The sequence below is a fragment of the Halichoerus grypus genome, chromosome 3 (genome assembly GCF_964656455.1).
Source record: "Halichoerus grypus chromosome 3, mHalGry1.hap1.1, whole genome shotgun sequence".
Taxonomy (NCBI): domain Eukaryota; kingdom Metazoa; phylum Chordata; class Mammalia; order Carnivora; family Phocidae; genus Halichoerus; species Halichoerus grypus.
Window position 1 is genome coordinate 47941491 of NC_135714.1, and position 22546 is coordinate 47964036.

General features: G+C 34.7%; 1 non-coding gene across 1 annotated transcript; it reads right to left on the reverse strand.

The window, feature by feature from the left end:
* Positions 1-347: 347 nt before the first annotated feature.
* Positions 348-451, reverse strand: LOC118540414 (U6 spliceosomal RNA). Its single transcript, XR_004919625.1, has one exon. It is a non-coding gene; the product is annotated as a U6 spliceosomal RNA (small nuclear RNA).
* Between the last annotated feature and the right edge of the window lie 22095 nt (positions 452-22546).

The following is a 22546-nucleotide window of genomic DNA, read 5'->3' on the forward strand; positions in this document are numbered from 1 at the left end:
TCATTGATCTGTTCTATTGTTTCCTTAGTATCTAGTTTACTTCTTCTCTAATCTTTATTATTTCCTACTATTGGTTTTGGGGTCTGTTTGTTCTTCTTTGCTAGTCTTTTAGGTGTGAGGTTAGATTGTTTATTTGAGATTTTTCTTGCTTCTTGAGGTAGGCCTGCATTGCTATAATTTTCCCTCTTAGATCAACTTTTGCTGCATCTGAAAGATGTTGAGCATTGTGTTTTCATTTTCATTGGTCTCCATGTATTTTTTATTTTCTCTTTGATTTCTTGGTTGACCCATTCATTGTTTAGTATTATTTAACCTCCACGTATTTGTGTTCTTTCCACATTTTTTCTTGTGGTTGATTTCTAGTTTCATAGCATTGTGTCATCCCTATGCAGGGGCCATGCTAAATCTTCTCTGTATCATTCCAATTTTAGTATATGTGCTACCAAAGCAAGCAGTCTCATTTCTAACATCATGATTGGTAGAGATGCATGGAATGACTTCAGAATTTTTTAAATTTGTTGAGGCTTTTTTTGTGTCCTAATATGCGATCTACTCTAGAAAATGTTCTGTGTGCCCTTTAAAAGATTGTGTATTCTGCTGGAATGTTCTAAATATTCTGTTAGATCCATCTGGCCCAATGTGTCTTTCAAAGCCACTACTTCCTTGTGTTTTTTTTTTTTTTTTTAAGTTTTTATTTAAATTCCAGTTAGTTAACATACTGTGCAATATTAGTTTCAGGTGTAACTATAGTGAACCCACACTTCCATACAACACTTAGTGCTCATCACAACAAATACACTCCTTAATCCCCATCACCTATTTGACCCATCCCTCCACCCACCTCCTCTCTTGTAACCATCAGTTTGTTCTCTATAGTTAAGAGTCTATTTTTTGGTTTGTGCCTCTCTCTTTTATCCCCTTTGCTCATTTGTTCCGTTTCTTAAATTCCACATATAAGTGAAATCATATGGCATTTGCCTTTCTCTGACTGACTTATTTTGCTTAGCATAATATAGCATAATATTTTCTAGTCCAGCCATGTTGTTGCAAATGCCAAGATTGCATTCATTTTTATGGCTGAGTAATATTCTATTATATATTGATATATATCGATATATATATGTATGTATATATATTATATAAAAGGATGTAAAGAATACATGTCTCACATCTTTTTTATTCTTTACATCCTTTTATTTTGTGAATCCTTTGACTGGATTTTTATAGCTATATTTATTTTACTGCTTTGGTTCTTCCTACTTTTCTTACTCCTATTTATGGTGTTTTATTTCCACTCAAAGAATACCCTTTAACATTTCTTGTAGGGCTGGTTTAGTGGTCATGAATTCCTTTAACTTTGTCTGGGAAACTATCTTTCCTATTCTGAATGACAGTTTGCTGGTAAGAGTATTCTTGGCTACAGTCTTTTTGTTTTGTTTTGTTTTGTTTTGTTTTTTCCTTTCAGCACTGTGAATATATCATGCCACTCCCTTCTGGCCTGTAGAGTATCTGCTGAAAATTCAATTGATAGCCTTATGGGGTTTCCTTATACATAAGTTTTCCTTTCTCTTGCTTTCTTTCTCTTTTCCTTTCTCTTGCTGCTTTTAAAATTCTCTCTTTATCACTACTTTTTGCGATTTTACTTACTAGGTGTCTTGGTGTGGACCTCCTTGAGTTGGTTTTGTTAGGGGCTCTCTGTGCATCCTGGATCTGGATTTCTGTTTCCTTCCCCAGATTTGGGGAGTAGCTATTATTTCTTATATTTTTTATATATTTTCTGCTCCTTTTTCTCTCTTCTTCTTTTCGGATCCCTACAATGGGAATGTTATTACCCTTGATGCTGTTGCTGAGTTCCCTAAGTCTCTTTTCACTTTTTAAGTTTTTTCTTTCTCTCCTGTTCAGCTTTATTTTTTTCCATTACTCTGTCTTTCAGGTCGCTGATATGTTCTTTTGCTTCCTCAGCCTTCTATTTATTTCATCTAATGTATTTTTAATTTCAGCTGTTGAGTTTTTTATCTCTCGTTCTTTTTTTTATTTTTTTAATACTTTTTAAGGGTTTCAATGATGTTCTGCACTCTTTTCTCAAGTCTAGTGAGTATCTTTATGGCCATTACTCTCTCTTTCAGGCATAGTTTTTATCTGTATTTTGTTTAGCTCTCTTGCTTTGATTTTGTCCTGTTCTTTCATTTGGGGCATATTCTTCTGTCTCCTCATTTTGTCTAATTCTGTGTCTGTTTTTATGTGTTAAGAAAGTCAGCTACAGGGCGCCTGGGTGGCTCAGTTGGTTAAGCGACTGCCTTCGGCTCAGGTCATGATCCTGGAGTCCCGGGATTGAGTCCCACATCGGGCTCCCTGCTCAGCGGGGAGTCTGCTTCTCCCTCTGACCCTCCCCCCTCTCATGCTCTCTATCTCATTCTCTCAAATAAATAAATAAATAAATATTAAAAAAAAAAAAAAAAGAAAGTCAGCTACATCTCCTGCTCTTGAAAGTAGTGGCCTTATGAAGAAAAGGTCCTTTAGTGCCCTAAAGTGTGATGTCCCCTGTTCACCAGAACCTGTGTGCCGCATGTGCCCTTCTGTTATACCTGAGCTCTGTTTGCCTTTAGTCCAGTCAGCTGCAATGGCTCTCTTTGCCTGTTGTGGGCAGGGTTTATTCCTTGTGTTGTTAGTGGCCAGTGTGGGGCTTCCTTAGACTTGTGTTGAGACAGACGAGGCATTTGCCAGAGCTATAGTAGTACCAAACTGCAGGGTGCTTTCCCTTTGTTGTGTCCTGAGAAGCTTTCACTGGTAGGCGGGGCCTGCCATGAGACCAGATATCTTCCTCCAGCCCACTTCTGGGGCTGAAGTGGGACTGGTGTATGTGGTTATCTTCCCCTGTCTCTGGGGCAGGAGTCAGTTTGTGGTGGTGCTAACCCCTGTCTCAGCTGCTGGCACACAGCCAGTCTTATGGCACTGCTTTGGATGTACTCTTGCCAAGGGTTTATTGGAAGGGTCAGGTCTCACGAAATGCAGGGGTGGGGTGCATGTTAGAAAGATTCGAGCAGGCCTGCTGTGGGAGAGGACATGGAACCACTTTAGAAAACTCCCGTGGCAGGGTTGGAGGGAGTGGATGTACAGGAGAACAGTAGTCATGCAGTGACAGCCAAGTTCTACACTGGTCCACTGCAGGAAGGAACTTGCAGCCACCCCAACTTCCAACCAAAGTCAGGTGGGTTGCAGGGGGCAGAGCCACAGAAGCATGGGCATGGGGTGCTATTATCAAGCTAGGTGGAAAGTGTTGTGCTATCTTGGTTCCTGCAAGTGTCTGTGTATCTAGGCTGTCAGGCAGAGAAAGGAAATGAGGTCTACCAGCTCCTTGGTTCCTGGAGAAGTCTCCCAATGATCCCTACCCCTCCAGCATATGCTTTAAGATTAATAAACAAATCTCCTTCCCAAATACCCCAGACATTTTTCAGACTTCTGCTCCTATGTTGTATCTCTTTGGGGCTATTTGTTGTGCTATCTCTTTAAGGGCAGGGACTCAGTTTCTTCTTACTCTCCCAGTTCTTTTAGAGCCAAGCCTGCTGATTTTTAAAGTTCCAGGTGTTAAGCCCACTGATCATAAGAACTTGTGAAATTATGGGTCGCCTGGGTGGCTCAGTCGTTCGGCGTCTGCCTTCAGCTCAGGTCATGATCCCAGGGTCCTGGGATCAAGCCCCGCATCGGGCTCCCTGCTCCATGGGAGGCCTGCTTCTCCCTCTCCCACTCTCCCTGCTTGTGTTCCCTCTCTCGCTGTGTCTCTCTCTGTGAAACAAATAAAATCTTTAAAAAAAAAAAAAAAAAAGAACTTGTGAAATTATGCCCTTCTGGTTTCAAAGCCAAATGCCCTTATGGTTCCCTGTACCTGGGGTGCCTGGTGTGAGGGACTCTTTCTTTTCTCTTGGGACAGTCACATCGGTCCATTTAGCTTGCCACCATGTCTCTATCTTTCCTACCCTTTTTGATGTGGCCTCTGCTCTACATTTGGCTATGGACAATCTTTCTGCCAGACTTTGGGTCATTTTCTGTGTTATTTACACTGATGTAGGTGTTGTCTAGTTGTATACATGAGATGAGGTGAGCTTAGGATCCTTCTATTCTGCCATCATCCCCAGACAGCCCATGGTATTTTCTTTTTTTGTCCCTAGATTTTTCTAGAGAAACCATCAGTTGCACTACAAACATCTATCTACCCATTGCCATTTCCAGAATTACAAAAACATTTCTCTGTGCTCACTACAGTTTCCCAATTTTAATCACTCATGAATTTGTATAAGTTGGTTATCCAAAGTAACCTATCAGTATGTTTTAACTCCTCAAGTTTATTCCACCTTTAGCAATACTTTTACCAAATATAGTCCATATGTCTAGGCTATTATTTGCAAATACTTTTATGATTTAAACATGGATGCTAGTCTCCTGCCCTTGATATTTAATTGCATATTTAATTCGCACTATAATCATATGACTTAAGAAGGAGATGTGGTTCTACTAAGTATGATGTAGGGTTCTACTAAAAACTCCCTATGTTTTATGTATTATACAAAGTTATTACACCCAGATGTCTTAATTTTAAGCCAATAACATACCAATTTTGGACTACCTAGTGACTCAGCATCTCCCATGTTTCTACAACACCGTTACTGTGGTATCTGAATAGTAGAGATATATCTTTGGTTTGTTTGTTTTTAAACTGTTCTGAAAGGAGGTAGTGGGGATAAACACAGAGGATAAACTGTCACTGTATGTAATATGAAATTTAATATATATATATATATATCCTAGAATTATCAAATTTCTCTGGGCAGTAACTATCAATGGAATGGGACTCTTCTATGAGTTATGCTGCAAAGCTTAAGGCAGCATTCTTGACAATTTTTTCAGGGAATTGGAGTCAAATACAATTAAAGTATGTAAAGCAATATGAAATGTCCATACCAATTTTCAAGAAGACAATATGGCCTTAGAAATGTTTTAATGGACTTCACACAATTCAATTTTACATCTTCCATGCTGTGAAAATCAATTCATATTTTAGAACCATCATCTATAAATTCCTTAAAGGACGGTATGTCCCAAATCAATTTTGTGATTATTACCTACTTCTTTGTAAACTTTGGATATATTCTTAGTATAATGTAAGTCATGTACATGAAAAATTGTAGCAACTCAAAACAATAAGACTTGTTTTAGGCAATAGTGCTTTGAATGTTTTAAAAAAGTTGGTTCTGCTATCTAACATAGATTACCATAATTAATAAGAGCTGTGCAATTCATCTATGGTATAATTTTTTATTGTGTCATTCCTGAGAGATTAAAATTTGCATGCATTTTTTGAATTTCCTTGTATAAAGAAAAAGTAGATTACATTTTCATAACAGTTTTAGAAAATGTAATTTTTTTGTAAAAATTCTTTTCCTTTGCTGTTTCAATTTTTTTCTTTCTTAAACAGCCAAGTATTATTTTTTTGTTTGTTTTGTAAGAACTCTTGCAAGAAATCTTAAACAGGAATCTAAACTTTCTTTTGAAGGCTATAATTTATAGAGAGAAAATATGTGCTTGAGAAGCAAACAAAAACCACAACAAAATCTCTATAAGCCAAAGGACAAAATAAAAAATATATTATAAAAATATATTATATATAAGTCTTTCATTTTCCAAAATACTTAAAATGAATCTTTAGTGTTATATTTTCCATAATTTATAAACTGTCTTTCCTCTATGAAAATTCAACATTCTTGGTTTTGCTTTACTCATTGGTCTTTATCTCCCTCACTGGCTCCTCTTTCTTCCCTCAAAAGAATATATTCTGCGACCTGAAAAGCATTGCCATCACTTCTTTAAATTCTATGCTCCTTAACAAGACCATTTTCAAATTTTCAAATATTGACCTCTATCTCCATATTTCAGACAAACTGTCAAATTAAATGATTCCTAATGCTTTTTTATAGCATAACATCAAACTCATCCCTGTCTAAAATGTGCTTTTTCTCTAAATTTCTCTATCTATGTGCTTTTTCTCTCAATTTCTCTGACAGGATTAACCTAATAATATAATGTCTCACTCTTAGTTGGTACTTAAAAAAGTAGAATGAATTGTATCACATTTTTTTCTACTTCTTACACTGAAAACTCTCATATTTTTTCATGCCCTATTCTCTCTCTTCAAAGACTGAGGTTTAACTTCCAATTTTTTCTTGGGATTCTTCTTTTACATTGACTACATGAATGAAAGGTGATTATGATTTATCAGTGTAGGTTCATCAGTTGTAACAAATGTACCACTCTGGTGGGGGATGTTGGAAATATAGGAGACTATGCATGGATGGGGGCAGGATGTATCTGGGAAATGTCTATATCTTCCTCTCAATTTTGCTGTGAACCTAAAATTGCTGTAAACATTTAAAAAAATAAGTTTTAAAGTTATTTTTATTAATTTTTTCCAATGGATACTTAAATTAGTCTTCTTGGTTTTCCACCTAATTATAAGTCCTGAACAATGTGCTTGCTTTTCTGTCTGCATCTGCTTTTGTTCCTAATGTGTCACCATGATTCCAACCAAACTGATACTGCACTTTAAATTTCTTATAAAGATTTCATTCCTTTAGATACATTGTGCTTGCTATTGTTCCAATTCTTAATAATCTTCTATCTCTTCATATATCAAATCTTACTAATGCTTAAAAGCCCAACATACATTTCACTCATTTCAGGAAGGTTTTTCTGAACATACTGTCCCCCTCCCCCCTTGTTAAGAATTAAAACATGCTGGGCTTTGGTAACAGACAGAACAGGATCTAAATGTTAATTCTGTGTCTTACTATCTTGTGACCTTGGACACATTTCCTGAATTTTTTTTTTTAATTTTCAGATTCCTTAAGCATTAGAATGGGACTGTGTATCTAATTCACATCATTTTGTAGACTGGTTTAACTCTATATGTACGTAAGTGTGCGTACATATGTGTGTTTGCATACAGTTTCCTGTATATAGACATAGCAACTGTTCAATAAATTGTTCCTACAATTGTTTCCATAGCACTTCTTTCTTTTCCACTCATTTAATTATCGATCACATATTTAGCAGGTATAATGCCACATTTATGGATGCTGTCCCAGTTCTCTCCACTTTTCTAACTCTATGTATGAGTTCAGTATTTTAGTTATTTTCAATATCTCACAACACCAAACAGAGAAGTCACTTCATAAATATCTTTTGACTTTAGTGGAATATAATTTCCCCCTCAATCTCTGTCATTTAGGTCCAGACAGTCTATAAAGCCTTCAGTTTTAAGAACATCTAGAAGGATTTATAGGTGACCAGAGAATTTTAGGGAAAAGATCTTCCAGATATACAGTATGCAAATACAGTAACAACTTTTTCAAGGCTAGGAACATGAAAACTTAATATATCAACAATGGAAATAATGTAGCATTTTGTATTTTAGCCATATAAGCTGAATATGTTATTTATTTGGGTAGAGTTCTTACATATTAAGCATCACCTAAGTATGAAAGAATTCCTTAAAGTAACATTTATAAAATAAGAGGAAATATTAACAAGTTCTAATCATGCAGCCGCTGGACCCAAAACATAGTATGGAGATCAAGAGCAGGTCCTCAAATCTGAAACACTGGCTATTTGACATTTATTTTAAGAAAGCACTAATGAAAATTTGATAGAAAATAAAGCATGAAACCAAGAAGTATTTTATCATGGGTGGGTTTTAATACCCATCAACTAATAGATGTCAAATATTACTACCTTTTTACCTGCAAAGAAAGTAGAAATAGTAAAAAAAAAAAAAAAAAAAAAAAACCTATATTATTTTTTATATATTTATTCACCATTGCTCTATTTTTAGATGTATAGAAAACTATTTTATAATTAGCTAAAAATAATTTCTAACAGCTCCACCAGTGATTTTTGTCTTTTTCCCTATAGCATGGGTCTTGCATTAAGGTAGATTGGATGGCTTGACTTTCATTATTATGACTCTGAGTGAAATACTCCAAACAGGTTAACCAAAGGCTGACCAAAGTAAGAAACTATTGTGAAATGTATATATGCAATGCACACTGTAATTCATCAAAGTTTTCTGGTTTGGGTTAATAAATTTCCATGATTGGGTAAGAAGTCTGGAAAAGCTGTTTCAACAATAAAGCAAGAAACCAGCTGACCAGACGATAAATAGCCTATAATATAACAAGGAGGAATGACACTAAATCAACATTTGACAAAGAGAAATGTGAACCTGTAGATAGGGCTCTGGCGAATACTCATGTAGATGATTTTAAGTGAAAATTTGAACTGAGGTTGATGGAAAAGCTATTTTGGGAAATGTATTGATATTTATTAGGCATTAAATATCTTATATGGAAATCACTTAAAAATCAACTAAAGGACATCAAAATGGGAAGGGAGGGATGTGTTGCAATTTATCCTAGAAATAATAGCAGAAAATGGTAGACATTAAAATGTTGAGATCACATTTTATCAGTAATACCAAGTACCCAAAGAGTATTTTCCATACATTTAATGTAAATGCTAATATTGGTAGATTATTTGATTACCAAAACACATAACTATTTCCACCTAAACTATGTGTCAAGTATTTAAAAATAGTGTATAGAGGCACCTGGTTTGCTCAGTTGGTTGAATGTCCAACTCTTGATTTTGGCTCAGGTCATGATCTCAAGGTTGTGAGATGGAGCCCGAGTCAGGCTCCAAGCTCAGTGCAGAGTCTGCTTGGGATTCTCTCTCTCCCTCTCCCTCTGCTCCTCCCCCAGCACTCGCTCACTTGCTCTCTTTCTCTTTCTCTCTCTCAAATAAATAAATAAAATATTTTTAAAAATAGCATATAACTCTTTTTTACATAGAGGAAAGCTGAAAATAATATTGCCCAGTGATGATGCTCCACATTGTTATAAACCTCTCATTTTCCTGAACAGTGTATCCAAATTATATTAGCAGTAGTATAAAATAACTAACTTTTCTTGTCAGATCATAATCTAATTATCTTCCATAATATATCGATAATAGTCTTTATAGAAATTAAGGTAATGATTTGCCCTTTGCATCAATAAGGAACAGAAATATGATGACCAAAGTGTCAGAACAGTGTATACACATTTAGATATTTCAGTTCCAAATAGTTTTAGTTAGAACTGTCAAATTCATACCTCAAAATCAAAGGACCAGTTAAAAGTAACTCAATTAGCATACTATAAGCAAAATTACAACTAGATTTATCAATCAGTTAAATTAAAAACATGAACTAATTACAGATACTTACAAGTAAATGTTAAAAACATAAACTGAATTTCCATTGCCTCCTTACAAAAGAACTCCAATTGTTTGCTAGTCTGGCTCTATACCTCAATCCATTTATATTTCTCTGTTCATCTTAACTGATTATTCTTTCAGTTAATGTTATAGGGTACATTGTAGGATCAAACATATTTCTACTGCAAGAGTCACCATTTCCCATTTTTAATACCATAAATAGATCTGGCTTTTCTAGATTCAGCAACTCTGGCTTGTTCTCTGCTTTCACCTACTCCTTTCTTCCCCTCATCTTTTCTGCCATGTTTCTCCCCACACACTTGATTTTCTTCAAACTCATCTGTTAACACACCTTTATCTCTAGTTCTCTCTGATGCTACTTCCTTTCCTTCCCACATTTCCTTTCCCCACATCCCTTTCATATTTCAAGAATTCTCAACTTCTTTCAGATGTTGCCCTTCTTTACAGCTTGATGGGAGGGCTATTTGCCCTTTAGGAAACCTCCATTACAACACTTTGAGAAGAAAGATTGGCATTGCCACCAGGAGGACAATTTTTGCTAAGAATCAAACAAATCTTCTATACTGTTTTCTGTTTCTTCAGTTTAAGGTAACTCCCAGTAGAGTAAAAGCCACATATCAAACAAAGCAGGCCCAAGGAACTGCAGAAATTGAGGTCAGTGTATCTGAGGAATGGCAATTGCTGTTTTGCATTTCTCTTCTTTAATCTATTCTTACCTTCAGTTTCCCTTACATTCCTTTTGACTAGCCTTCGGAATTCATTGACACAGGACCACATACTCTGTTCTCTGTGGGAGGAGGTGGGAATGGAGAAGAAAGATAATGCTGATGCCGTTAACCTCTGGACAGGGTTAGCAATCTCCTCAGTGGTACAGAGGTAGTTGGTGTTCACGGATCTCTTCACTCCTCAGGAGCACCTTCTTGGCTACAACAGTAGACTCTTGTGTAAGCTAAATAGTGAGAATCACTATTTAGGAAGTTAGAATCACCATCAGGAAGATTCCATATAGAGAACTGAGAATTAATGGAGGAAGGAACAGAGTAAGGAGAGAGAAAAGGTAAACAAAACAATGAAAGAGGTAAAAATGGCCAAGTAATCCAATTGTTTCTTTCCAGACTGGACTGTTTCCTGATACTGACACTGTATCCTGTGAGGATCACTCAGGGAGAGTTAATTCTGCTTATCTATTTGTAAATACAATTCTTTTTTAAATCTCAAAGAAAAAGAGTAGGTAAAGATAGTAAGTCAGGACTTGAAAGAATGTTTCAAGAATGGACAGAAAAAAAATGGGGAATGGTCTTAGCTCTGGTTCAGTAATTTATTAGTGTATGAGCTTAAACAAAGTTAGCTCCAGCCATTTCAAATCCTCAAGTATGAAATAAAAATTCTTCATGATCTCTAAATCTCCATATATAGAAGAAACTCACTGAGCATATTTAATAATAATGATAATTCATAATGTATGCAAATGTGCTAACATTTGCGTACATTATGTCATGTAATCACAACAACCTAACTGTGTTTTGAGTGTTATAAATCCTTCTCATTTTATACATAGAGAAACAGAGGAACCAAAGAATTTGATCAATATCATATATCTGATAGGTGATATTGCTGCTATTTACAATCTTAGTCCAAAGCCCAGCATCTAAACCACTAGATTATATATCTTGTCTCTGTCTTCCCAAATTTTTCTTCAAAAAGCGGTACTCCCTTGGCAACCAAATAACCTACCACATTATGCCCATGAAATCTAGATGGTTTTACCTACATTTTGGAGATAGATCTGGCTTTCATAAAAGCTGTTCTAGAATTATCTCTTATAGAATTATATTTATATTATATATCCTCTCAGGGAGTTAGTTATGTTTATAAGGATGTGAGACTCTCGTGGTTGCAGCTGTTTTGCCACCATGATGCTAGACCTTGAATAGGAAGAAGAGCTAAGATGGACAAAGAGAAGTTAGATATTAATGGCACTGTATGAACACTTACATCAAGTAGCATCTGAAGCAATATTTTCCCTAGATAGTTCAATCACATAAGCCAGGCCATTTGGAGTATTCTGCAACTTGCAATAGAAATGGTCAAATCTGACATTTCCCTTCCAGGTTATAAATAGTATTTGTATAATGGTCCTAAACCAAAAACAACAGAATATCCATCAATAAGAAAGTAGATAAATAAATTATAGTCTATCCATATCATGGAACTGACATACAATAACATGCATGAACATCAACTATTTTGTTACATGAAAAAAGCCAGATAGAAAAGAAAAATACTGTAAGAATCTGTTTATATAAAAAATTAGAGAGTGTGGCTGCTCTCAGAAGTGGGAGGTGAATTGACTTGAAAAGGACAGAAAGAATGTTTTGAACTGATGGAAAATTTTATATCTTGTTTTGGGTGGTAGTTTTATGGGAATATTCAACTTTCAAATTTATCAAATAAGATTGATGCATTTTATTTTATATTAATTATTCTTCAATTTCAAAAGGTGATATCCTATTCTATTTATATCAGTAATATTTGTATCTTCTATCCAATATGTTAGCTCTTAATCACGTGTGAGTGTATAATTTAAAAATAAAATTAAATAAAATTAAAAATTAGTTTCCTTGGGGCACCTGGGTGGCTCAGATGGTTAAACGTCTGCCTTCGGCTCAGGTCATGATTCCAGGGTCCTGGGATCGAGCCCTGCATCAGGCTCCCTGCTCAGTGGGGAGCCTGCTTCTCCCTCTCCCACTCCCCCTGCTTGTGTTCCCTCTCTCACTGTGTCTCTCTCTGTCAAATAAATAAATAAAATCTTAAAAAAAATAAAAATAAATAAAAATAAAAATTAGTTTCCTTAGTTGCACTAGCCATATTTCAAGTGCTCAGTGAATACATATAGCTAGTGGCTACTATATTGATCAGCGCAGACAGAGAACATTCCTGTAATTGCAGAATGTTCTGTTGGGCAGTGTCAGTCTAACAGAATGCATTTATTCAGTGTTTGAGCAATAACCATTTTCTGTTGGTGATAATGATTTAATTGATTCCACTGATCCTTCTGACTCTCCTTTTATTTTTCCTCTTTTTTAAAAAAATTTTTCCTCTTTTTTGACAAAAATTTGTCATCATTTCCTCCATTTTATTCTTTGCTTACTTCAATTTGACTTCTGTTCTTATTCTCTTCAGAAAAGGTAATCACAGAGGTTATTAGTGAGCAACTAATCACAAAATTCAGTCAGCCCTTCTTGAACTCATGCCACTGGCAATTTCAGCAGCATTTAGGAGTCACCACTCTCCTTTTCAAAACTCTCTTTTGTTTAGTTATCTGTAAGTCCCACCTGCATTTTCTTCTATCTGATTTTTCCTTCTGTTTTGTTAATGCTCCTTCCTGCTTTAGCCTTATCTGGACTTGGTTAGAATTCTCCAACACTCATTCAAGTAATTTTTCTGAGCAGGAAATGCTTTCTTCAATGAGAACCTTAATGAACCAGAATAATAAATAAAATAGACCCTTCACAAATGCTCTGGTTGATTAAAAGATGAAGTATCCAGAGGACCACACATTATATCCCCATGCCAACCATTGCCTTGACTTTAAACCAAGATAACTCTTCTACTCTCAAATCACTAGCCTTGAGTTTTAACTCCACCTCCTCAACTGGACATTCCTTATATCTTTATTAACAAATGCCCTCTAAAATAGGCCTTGTGCTTGAGCAACTTTATAATCCTGCTAAATGAATCCCCATCTGGCTTCCCTTATTTATTCCTTCTTAATAATTTATTCCTACCTATGTCAGTAATAAGCATATGTACCCTCTTTTTTTTTAGGTTCTTTTTTTAAATTTTTTTTTATTTTATTATGTTATGTTAATCACCATACATTACATCATTAGTTTTTGATGTAGTATTCCATGATTCATTGTTTGCATATAACACCCAGTGCTCCATTTAGTACATGCCCTCTTTAATACCCATTACCAGGCTAACCCATCCCCCCCACCCCCTCCCCTCTAGAACTCTCAGTTTGTTTCTCAGAGTCCATAGTCTCTCATGTACCCTCTTCTTTGATGTCTTCCTTCATCACATTGATCAACATTATACTTTCCATTCTCTCAACAATAGTAGAACCTGTTTTGGAACCATATATGGTCATTGAATCATACCATATCTTTTTTGCAATTAAATGTTACTGTGTAATTACCAAAAAAATATATCTAAATGAGCAGCTACCTGTATTATAATGCATAACAAAAATGTTAGTTGTCATCATTATTATGTATATATTTTGTCTTGAAACCTGGACAGTAAGGCCCTTAATAATAGAAAATTTTTTCCAATAAATTTAGTTATACACCAACAGTGCTTGCCAGGGTTTTATATACATATTATTTATCTGTACAGCACATATTGATTAAAGATGATACTTTGTTCTACACATTTTGGTAATCAGTAAACTTCAAAGATTTTAATTACAACATATGCAAATGATTTGAATGCAAATAGGAACAATAGAGTATAATCCTCTGCTAGATGAAAGAAAAATATAAAGGAAATCAGCTCTGAATTTTAACATCAATGTCTGTTGTTTATTTGATGTTTAACTCCCATGTAAACAATATTTAAAAGAAAACATAAGAGCTCATTGTCAAATCAAACATACTTTCTTGAAACAAAGAGCTAGCACACAATGATACAAGTTGCAGTTCATCCTATAAGCCAACTGCTGCAAGCAGCCTTTTCTCTCCCCTTTGGCAGATGGTACTCATTATGATTGCTCTCAAATGAGAGTGGTTTGAAGCAGGCTTGTATTTACAATTATGGCTCTCACATAAGGAGGTTTACTAGGGTTCTAAAGCTAATTAGCTCTGTCCACATCTCAATATTTTTTGTTCCTCCAGCCCACAGTCATTTTGGCAATCATGGAGAGAGGATAGCCTTGGGAAAGGGCAGAGAAAAACTGAGAATATAGATAAGGCTCTTATGTGTTATTCTTTTTTAAAATATTAGGTTAAAAGAATAATCTTAAAAGCATTGCTATAGTTACAAACCTCACCGGGCATATGACAATTCAAGATACAATGAGACACGAATATTTCTACATAAGAAATATATGTAAAATCTAGGTTTCAGACCTATGCTTGTCTATATTTTTCTGACACATCCGTAGTAGAAAGGTTTGAGGTGATATATATCCATTGATGGGTCCTTAAGCACAGAAAGATGGAGCTCAGTTGAATATCTGATGACATATCTTACTGAGGAATTCATTTTTTTCTCCTAATTTTGAAAAAGGAACATGAATGTACTAATACCAAGATATATTGTTATTATAAAATCCTGAGAGTGTGAGTATAGGAAAAAGAAGTGAAGACTGACTTAAGTTTTATAAATGGGAGTGGCATTCCTGAACAAAGGTAAGTTAGTAAACCAATCACCATCCATCTCCATACAGAGCAAACATCAATCAAAAGCAAAAGTATATTAAAAAGTAAGTTGCTACATGTCATTGATTTTTAATAGTTGCCATAAATAAAATCTTCATAATCAAGATACAGTAGACATATTCGCTGGCAGGCTCACGAAGAGTCTCAAACAAGCCATTTATATCCATAAAATTATGGACCTCGGCCTTCTAAAGCATGGAATTCCTCTGTCTCTGCCTGTGTTTACTAGACTGCATTACTAAACCTTCATTGCTAACCCTCAGAAAAGAGTGTCTTTATATGTAATTATTAGTGTTTTAATTCCTATTCACTAGTTAGATGAGGAAATTTCAAAACAAATCCATTCTAATAAATATATTCTATCCTACAACAGCTTTATGTTTACTTTATCTTAGAATTCATTGAACGAAAGTGGTTTTCCATATAGCCAACCAATAGGTCATCTTTCTTCCTCCCTCCTGCTCTATTTTGATATTACTGAGGAATATTTTATTTCTGGATACATAAATAATTCTTGATACTCTACCCTAAACTCTTAGATATTGTTTTGTTTCTTAATGTTACGCTAAGTATCTTTTCATTAAGAAGGGAGGATGGGTTAGCCTGGTGATGGGTATTAAAGAGAGCACGTTCTGCATGGAGCACTGGGTGTTATATGCAAACAAAGAATCATGGAACACTACATCAAAAACTAATGCTGTGGGCGCCTGGGTGGCTCAGTTGGTTAAGCGACTGCCTTCGGCTCAGGTCATGATCCTGGAGTCCCGGGATCGAGTCCCACATCGGGCTCCCTGATCAGCAGGGAGTCTGCTTCTCCCTCTGACCCTCCTCCCTCTCATGCTCTCTGTCTCTCATTCTCTCTCTCGCAAATAAATAAAATCTTAAAAAAAAAAAAAATTAAAAAAAAACTAATGATGTAATGTATGGTGATTAACATAACATAATACAAATAAATAAATAAATAAAAGTTAAAAAAAAGAAGGTGAAATGAGAGAATGCAAAAATTGGGTATTTCTCAATCATTTGTTCACTGTTGTTCACTCTATTATTTAAATACCAAGAATGCAGGTAACAACTTCCACTAGTCAAGCAAAATTTTGAAATGTATGAACCAAAGCAACTTTCTTTACAGAAAGAAAATGACAGTAAATAGCACAAAGTGTATTTTATCCTAACATTCATCAATATGCTAACTTGAGCTTAAAGGATTTTAGCAGTATATGGAATTGAAAATCTTATATTTTGTAGAACAAAGATTTATCTTGTGAGAATGCCATAACTCTTAGTAATCTTAAGACTATTACCACTAGTCTTTACCTTAGTTTACAGATACTCTGGTATTACAATATTCTTTAGTTGTAAAATATATTTTTTCAAAATAATATATATATATATATATTTCATATAAGAATAGGGAAAGATTTAGAAAAATAAGAAGTTACAAAAGAAGTGCAAACATTTCAACAAGGTGCGTATTTGGAAAAACACATTTCCAAAAATTTACAGTTTTGGTCAAGAGAATGCCATATTTGGCTCATTGATGAAACAGCAAATTTAAGCATTGGGAATTAACATAAAATATTATCCAAAAATTATTTCTAAAACTTATAAAACAGTGAACTAAATGCCAACATGAGTTGAAAAGCTCTAACATTAATAATAGATAAAATCTAGACTAGTGAGAAAGTCATCAAACCAGGGTCTGTGTGACAGTTTATCTACATTCCTAACCAAGAAATTCCTAACCTATATTCTGTTTAACTTGGGTAATTGTCATACAACACTAATTTTTAAAGTTAATTTTTCACATGTAGAGGGTTGTTATTTTTTTAAGCTTTAAAGACACCATAAATTAACATTTGGATTCAGCAATTCTTTATTAACTTGGCCTCAGAATTTGACATATCATATTTTCAATCTCATTCCATAATTTTAAATGCTATGTGCAGTAGTCTAAAAGACTCTATAATTATAGATTAACTGAATACATTAAACGGTTATTATATAATTTAATTCAGTTCCAAAACATGTAAACTTACCTAGTACTTTATTTAAAGAATTTAGAAGCAAGGACAATGCTTTCTGTTTACTAAATATAAATAAATGCAATAGGAAATTGTTGAATTACAAGAATGATAATTTTTTGTTGTTGTTGTTGTTTGTTTGTTTTTTTAAAGATTTTATTTATTTATTTGACAGAGAGAGACACAGTGAGAGAGGGGAACACAAGCAGGGGGAGTGGGAGAGGGAGAAGCAGGCTTCCCGCCGAGCAGGGAGCCCGATGCGGGGCTCGATCCCAGGACCCTGGGATCACGACCTGAGCCGAAGGCAGACGCTTAATGACTGAGCCACCCAGGCGCCCCAAGAATGATAATTTTGTAAGAAACTCTCAACAAATATCATACTGTATAATTATGAGATTTATTGAGAAATAGCAAATATTTTTAGTTAAATATTTTTTTATATTTCAACAAATGTGCATAGACCAGAATAATTTATTAAATAATCTGTTTACATAAGACATTGGAGGGGACTTTTCTAAAGTAATTGCTGAAGATTTTTTTTTTTTTTTCTGTAAATAAGAGTGATAAACTAGAGGTTTTCCTAAGGTTTCTAACTATTTGGAAATCTTTGATTCTATGACTTTTCCTTAATGTGTTTACACTTCAGTTGGATATCAAACTATGGGAAACATAGGCCAATTCTGTGCATGTATATGAAGGCTTCAGGGTAGCCAGGTGGAGGTTTGGATCTACCAATGGTCAGAGCAGAATATATACTTACGTGTTTAGAGCACAAGAATTTCAATCTCACTCTGATTCTGGTTTGAAAAACGTCTAAAATACTAGACTGGTTTCAGGGTAATTATGGCATATTTAATTCAGTTGAGAAAACGAGGACAAAAATAAAGCCCTGTGCTTCTGGGAAGATAATTTATATAGGTTTCAGAGAATAGACGCTAAGGATTTTGCGGTAAAGAGAAATGTTCCCATAGTACAGGTAAAGCTGAACACTTCCCAATTAAGAAGGAAGTTAGACTCTTTGGGTTTAAATCCTGACTATGCTGTTAAAGTGGTACGACCTCTGGCAATGTGCTGATTCTTTCTATGCCTTTTATTTCCTCATTATTAAAATGGTACTTACCACATAGGTCATTAAATAGTTTGATCAATTTATATTAAATAAATTAACACACATAACATGCCTTGTTCATAGTAATTTTTCAATAAATATCAGCTAGAATTTATTGTAATAACCACAAAATATAGAGCATATTGTGTATTTAAAAAACTTTAATATATTATTATACATATGGATTTTTTGTTATTCTATAATTTTCATTAAACAAGTTAAAGATTAGATAAAATTTTAAAAATACATTCTTAAAACGCTCAAATTTTATTATTGGTCAGAAAAATGTGTTAGTTATTTTAATTCACCTTTAAAAGTTTATTTGGAGGTAACAATATTTGTGGAGGTAAGAATCAGATACTATCTGTGCAAGGAGGGAATAGGGTTTCTTTGATGAGAACTAAATAGAAAGTCAAAGAAGATAAGATAGATGACCCACTGCTAAACAGGCACTGTGTAAACATTATTAGAAGGGCAGACAATAAATTGCTACAGATATATAAAGTAAAACAAAACAAACAAAACAAAAACAAACAAACAAAAAACTGCCTTGTAAAATGAAATGCCTTTAGTTTTAAAATAAAGAGCATACAGGGTTGGGACGCCTGGGTGGCTCAGTCGTTAAGCGTCTGCCTTCAGCTCAGGTCATGATCCCAGGGTCCTGGGATCGAGTCCCACATCGGGCTCCTTGCTCAGTGAGGATCCTGCTTCTCCCTCTCCCTCTGCTGCTCCCCCTGCTTGTGCTCTCTCTCTCTCTGACAAATAAATAAAAAAATCTTTAAAAAAAAAAAAAAAGAGCATACAGGGTTGAGAACCATCCTGGTAGATTTACTTTTCTAGATATGGTAAGAAAAACATGTACACGGGCGCCTGGGTGGCTCCGTCGTTAAGCATCTGCCTTCTGCTCAGGTCATGATCCCAGGGTCCTGGGATCGAGCCCTACATCGGGCTCTCTGCTCAGCGGGAAGCCTGCTTTTCCCTCTCCCACTCCCCCTGCTTGTGTTCCTGCTCTCGCTGTCTCTCACTCTGTCAAATAAATAAATAAAATCTTGAAAAAAAGAAAATAAAAGAAAAACATGTACGCATTTTCCTGTTAACTTCTTACATTAAAATTTTTCTTTTTGAAGTATAGCTGACAATGTTACATTAGTTTCAGATGTACAACGTAGTGTTTCTATAGCTCTATAGGTTATGCAGTGCTCAGAACAAGCATGGCTACCACCTGCCAGCATACAACACTATTACAGAACCATTGACTATATCCCCTGTGCTGTCCCTTTCATCCTGTCACTTATTCAGTCCAGAGCTGCAAGCCTGTATGGGGAAGCCAACTCCTCTTCATCCACTTTGTCCAGCCCCTCGCCCCATCCCACATGGCAACCACTAGTTCTCTGTATTTTTGTTTCCCTTTCTGCTTTTTTTTTATTTGTCTGTTTTATTTTCTATATTCCACATATAAGTGAGATCATATGGGGGTATTTGTCTTTCATTTATTTCACTTAGTATAATATGCTCTGTGTCATCCATGTTGTCACATAGGGTAAGATCTGATTTTTCTTTTATGGTTGAGTAATATTCCATTGTATATATGTGTGTATATATATTGATGGTTGATGGACACTTAGCTTGCTTCCATGTCTTGACTATTGTAAACAATGCTGCGATAAACATAGGGGGGCACATATCTTTTTGAATTAGTGTTTTTGTTTTCTTTGGGTAAATACCCAGTAGTGAAACTACTGAATCACGTGGTATTTCTATTTTTAATTTTTTGAGGAATCTTCATATTGTTTTCCACAGTGGCTGCACCAATCTACATTCCCTCCAACAATGTACGGTTCCCATTTCTCTTCATTCTTGCCAATGCTTATCTCTTGTGTTTTTGATAGTCGCCATTCTAACTGGTTTCAGGTGAGAACTCATTGTGGTTTTGATTTACATTTTCCTGATAATTAGTGTTGAGTATCTTTTCATGTGTCTGTTGGACATCTGTATGTCTTCTCTAGAGAAATGTCTATTTAGGTCCTCTATTCATTTTTCAATCAGATTATTTAGTGTTGAGTTGTTTAACTCCTTATTGAATATATAATATGAAAATATATTTTCTCAGTTAATAAGTTGCATTTTTTGGTGTAGTTCTCAATAATTTATGTTTGCTTTTGTTTCCCTTACCTGAGGAGAGCTATCTAGAAAAATGTTCCTAAGGCAATGTCCAAGAGATTACTGCCTCTGTTTTCTTCCAGGAGTTTTTTGGTTTCAGGTCTCACATTTACATTTTTAATCCATTTTGAGTTTATTTTTGTGTATGGTGTGAGAGAGTGGTCCAGTTTCATTTTTTTGCATATAGCTGTCCAGTTTTCCCAGCACCACTTATTTAAGAGACTGTCTTTCCCCATTGTATATTCTTGCCTCCTTTGTTGTGGATTAATTTACCATATAATTGTGGGTTTATTTCTGGGGTCTCTATTCTACTCTATTGATCTATGTGTCTATTTCTGTACAGTACCATGCTGTTTTTCTTACTATAGTTTTGAAGAATATCTTCAAATTTGGGACTGTGATACCTTCATCTTTGTTCTTTCTCAAGATTGCTTTGGCTACTCAGGATTTTTTGTGGTTCCATACAAATTTAAGTGTTTGTTCTAGTCCTATGAAAAATTCTATTGGTATTTTGATAGAGATTGCATCAAATCTGTATATTGATTTGGGTAGTATGGACATTTTAACAATATTAATTCTTCCAATCCATGAGCATGGAATATCTCTTCATTTGTTTGTATCATCTTCAAATTTCTTCATCAGTGTTTTATACTTTTCAAAGTAAAGGTCTTTTATTTCCTTGATTAAATTTATTTCTAAGTATTTTATTTATTTTTTTTTTTGGTGCAATAGTAAATGGGATTTTTTTTAAATTTCTCTTTCTGCTACTTCATTATTAATGTGTATAAATTCAACTGATTTCTGTGTACTAATTTCTTAGCCTGCAACTTTATTGAATTTATTTATCAGTTCTGATAGTTTTTTGGTGAAATCTTTATGTTTTTCAATGTATAGTATCATGTCATCTGCAAATAGTGAAAGTTTTCCTTCTTCCTTACCAATATGGATGCTTTTATTTATTACTTATTTTTGTTGTCTAGTTGCTGTGGCTACGACTTCCAGTACCATACTGAATAAAAGTATGGAGACTGGGCATACTTGCTTTGCGGCTGGCTGATCTAGGGGTAAAAACTCTCAGTTTTTCACCATTCAGTCTGATGTTAGCTCTGGGTTTTTCATATATGGCCTTTATTATGTTGAGGCATGTTCCCTCTATAAACCCACTTTGTGAACGGTTTTTATTTTGAATAAATATTGAGTTTTGTCAAATGCCTTTTCTGTATCTTATTGAAATGATTGAATGATTTTTATCCTTTCATTAAAATTTTTACCTCAGCATAAATGTTAGTCTAAATATTTATTATAATATTTTAAAGAAACACTCAAGAGTTCAGTTATTTCCATCTTTTGCGTAGAATTATTACCATTGGTTACTATAGATTTTAGCATCTAACTTGCTCCTCATATTCAAATCTCTGAATTCCTTAAAAACTTTAAGTCACACCTATATGAAAAGTTTTAAGCTCCCTCCAGAACAAGTTTTCTCAACCTCAACACTAATGACATTCTGGGCTTTTTTTGGGGGGGGGAGCATCTAGTGCATTATAGGATATTTATCAGCATCTTTGATTTTTACTCACTGGATATATAGCACCCTTTAGTTGTGACAAACAAATATCTCCGGACATTGTTAAGTGTCCCTGGTTGAGAATCACTGCTCTAGAATCACTCTTGTTCTTAATCAGGGACCGAGTATAGAATCCTGGTTAATTATGGTGGATTCAACATCCATGTTTTCTCCATTCCTTCATAAAACCTCATTAAAATTATATAAAAGATTAATAAATCATGAAATAACAAGGAAAAACACAAGTAGGATCGTTTGAAAACATTGATATGAAGCAGTTTTCCACATAAATTTTTATAAACCTCTAGAAGAATAGAATTTATCATGAAGAGATGGACCCATGGAAATCCTAGACTATGGAATATCAAGAAGGGCTGAAGGCAGGAGTCCAAGACTCTTATAGGAAATCAACAGATAATATCTAAAACTAAACTTGCAAACTCACAGAAAATCATATAAGCATTCTATTTAGAAATATAGAGGTGATTATTAGGAGAAATAATTAAAACAGCTGCCTCTATGAAGCATGGATCAGAGGTGGAGAGAAATAAGGCAGGTGTTGCTTTTTGTTGCTGTTATAAACCTGTAAAATTTCTTGAATTTAAAAACCTTGTATGTTGGACAACTTGTCAAAAAATAATAATTTGAAAAAGTCAGCCAGGTGACTTTGAGTAAAATCAAGTGTACTGATAATCCTGATTTGAGCTCATTCTGTTTTCTGAGCATTTCTGCTTGTTGCCATGGAAAGCCCAGCCTTCTGACCCAGTTGTCCGTGACTTAGGCTTCGCCAGTAGAAATGGGTTTCCAGTAGTCTTTTTCCCTTATATCCTTGGATCCTCTTTTCAGATGAAATGGTTCTTGAAATTCTTCTTGTATTAGAAATTGGACCAGTTTCTTTGTTTCCTGTTTCCAGATGGAA